The following is a 3,011-nucleotide window of genomic DNA, read 5'->3' as shown; positions in this document are numbered from 1 at the left end:
TTTTTTGTACAGTTATTTTGTTTTTTGAAATATTACTATGTTTTAAAGTATATATTATACTATTTTGTTTGAAAGTGAAGTGTTATAGCATTTCATAACAAAAATACTTTTATAGGAACAGACTATGAAAAATCTGGGTGAAATTCAGTCTTCCTTTAATCAATACTAATCTCCTTCACTCTTTTCACTCCATACACACCACCCTCTGGCGTTAGGTTAGTGCTACTAAGTTTATTTTCTTGGATCAACCATCACTAATATGTTTTTTATTTAAAGTGAGTTTGTATGAATTTGTTCAGTTAATCTTTTTTTGAGTACCTGCTTTCAGACACTGACTATATAGTGGTAAAGAACTCACATGGGAGTTTTGCTGTGCTGTGACACAAGTAAAACAATATATTCCCACTTAGAGATGAGAAATCTTCCCAGAGAATAAGTAGTCTGCATATACCTTTTTTTATCATGTACCTTTTTTTTTTCTTTTTTGCAATGCTGGGAATCATTAAACTCTGGGCCTCCCATGTAGTAGGCAAGTGTTTTGCCACTCAGCTATACTCCCAACCCCCCCAATTTTTCTTTCTTTTTGGTACCAGGGATTAAACAGAGGGGTGCTTAACCACTGATCCACAGCCACAGCCCTTTTTAGATACAGGGTCTCACTGAATTGCTTAGGGCCTCACTAAGTTGCTGACGCTGGCTTTGAACTTGTGATCTTCCTGCTTGAGCCTCCTGAGCTGCTGGTTACAGGGGGGCTCCACTGCACCCAGCCCAGAGTTTTTCTTAAATTGAAAACTAAAATTCATATATGCCCCATACTGGATTTTTTCTCTTTTGATGGAAATAAAAACTTACCATTGCTTGTACATGGTATCATAGGTAAACTTTTAGATTCAGAATCTGTCATTGGGATGTAACTGGGCTGATATGAGAGTATGTAATGGCATTTTGGTCAGGGAACTCAGGAATACTGAATTGTTGCTTTGATCTAACTATTCCTTTGACCCAAGAGGTTTCCTAGACATGGGCAGGATAAGCACAGGAGAGAAAAAAGGACAGCACTGGTTTTAGCCTTGTCCAGGTGCTCATTGGTTCATGTATCATTTCAAGGATGTTCTAAATTTGGGATTAAACTTAGTTGCCTGATCTAATTTCTCAAGTTCTAGGAGTTGGTTTAGTAGTTTTTTTGCTGAGATTAACTATTGTGTTTCCTTTATTTATACAGCACCACAATGGTCATTTGAAAGGGATGTTAATCCTGAGACTTAAGCCCAAGTTTAGAGTGCCAGAGTTATCGTTCTAGAGTTGATTGTATTCTCCAGGAAATTTTGTGCTCAGCCTCTCATAGAGGATAATTTTGTGATACTTCCATTTATTTTTCCTACCTCATCTACAAGAAGAGTTCAGAAGACTGTGACGTATAGATCTCTGGGATTTCATGGGGCTACCCACATAGATTTTCAGGACTCAAGTTTTTAGGCACTTAAAATTTTTTTCGATGCTGTGTGTGGTGATTCTCACCTGTAACCCCAGCTGCTTGGGAGGCTGAGGCAAGAGGATCGCAAGTTTGGGGCCAATTTAGTGAGCCCATATCTCAAAATTTAAAAAAAGGGTTGGGGATATGGCTCAGTGGTAGAGTACCCATTGGTTTAATTCCCACTACCAAAATTTTTTTGTTTTGTTTTGTGTACTTATATAGTACTATGTGTTAGACATAGTAACTCTTTGAAATACATTCTATTATTATCCCCATTTTACATACAGTTCAAAGGAAAGAGATATGGAGAGGTTAGAAACAGGTTAAAACCCCCACATCACTGGTTCCTGTATCTGTTTGCCTGACCTGGTCCAACAGTCTTGAGACCAGGACCTATTGATTTAAAATTTGTCATCTGTGCTTTCCATATTTTTTTTCTTTTTTTGGGGGGGAGGGGCCGTTACCAGCGATTGAACTTAGGGCCACTCAACCACTAAGCCACATCCCCATCCCTATTTTGTATTTTATTTAGAGACAGGGTCTCACTGAGTTGCTTAATGAACTCAGGATCCTCCTGTCTCAGCCTCCTGAGCTGCAGGGATTATATGCATGCACCACCATGCCCAGCCACATATTTTAAGGGGAAAGAAAACACCAACTTTATAAACTTACCTGGTCAGTGGTATCTAAGAAGATTTATAGCAGTGGGATTGCTTGGTAAAATTATCCTCTCTGTAGAAGGAACTCTAGAAGTTCTCTTCCTTGGTGTTGTGGATTTTTTTTTTTTTTTTTTTTTTTTTAACTGTTTGAGGACCTGAGGTTTGTGGCTACATCTTCCACTTTTTACTATGGGGAGGACCCAAATTATTTCAGAGAGGCTAACTTGTTGTAGTACCAACTTTACACTTCTGCTTATGGGAGATAATAGATTTCTAGTGTTCAAGTCACTTTTAGTTAGGTACACAATTATTTGTAGCCAAGCCTTTATCTTCCTGCTCCAGTCTGAACTGGTTGCCCTCTAGGATGTTGTTCAGCTGTAATCTTAGGGATTTCCTGCAGTTGTTGTAGGATTTCCTTCATCTCTCTAATTTGTGGCCCCTATTTCCTGAATCTTTTGGCCTTTTAAAATTTTTATTTACTCCCTTAATGCTGAAGGAAATCCTTTTGCGGCTTTCTGAGAAAGGGTGACTGAGAGCTAGATTTTTAATTTGTAGTGTCAGAATATGTCATTGTTTTATAGTTGATTGGAGGGGACAAGCACTCAAACACTTAGCAGTTAGAAAAGAGCCAAGAGTCGAAGTTTGCAGTGTAGGTGCTCCCTTAATCTATTTTTAGTGCTCTGTCTTACTCTCTCTCTCTTTTCTCAGGCTCAGTCTTTCTAAATAGATTTATCTGTTTTTCTTCCCATCACAAACACTTAAGTACTACACTGTATTGGCTGTTACTCTTTTCCCTTAATGACCAGGAATTCCTTATGTGTTCATTGTTTGTGAGGCCAATCGTTTTTTAATATTTTCTCTTGGAACAGGGAGCAGAA

Source organism: Callospermophilus lateralis, chromosome 9 (assembly GCF_048772815.1).
Source record: "Callospermophilus lateralis isolate mCalLat2 chromosome 9, mCalLat2.hap1, whole genome shotgun sequence".
Taxonomy (NCBI): domain Eukaryota; kingdom Metazoa; phylum Chordata; class Mammalia; order Rodentia; family Sciuridae; genus Callospermophilus; species Callospermophilus lateralis.
Note: the sequence above shows the minus strand (reverse complement) of the source record.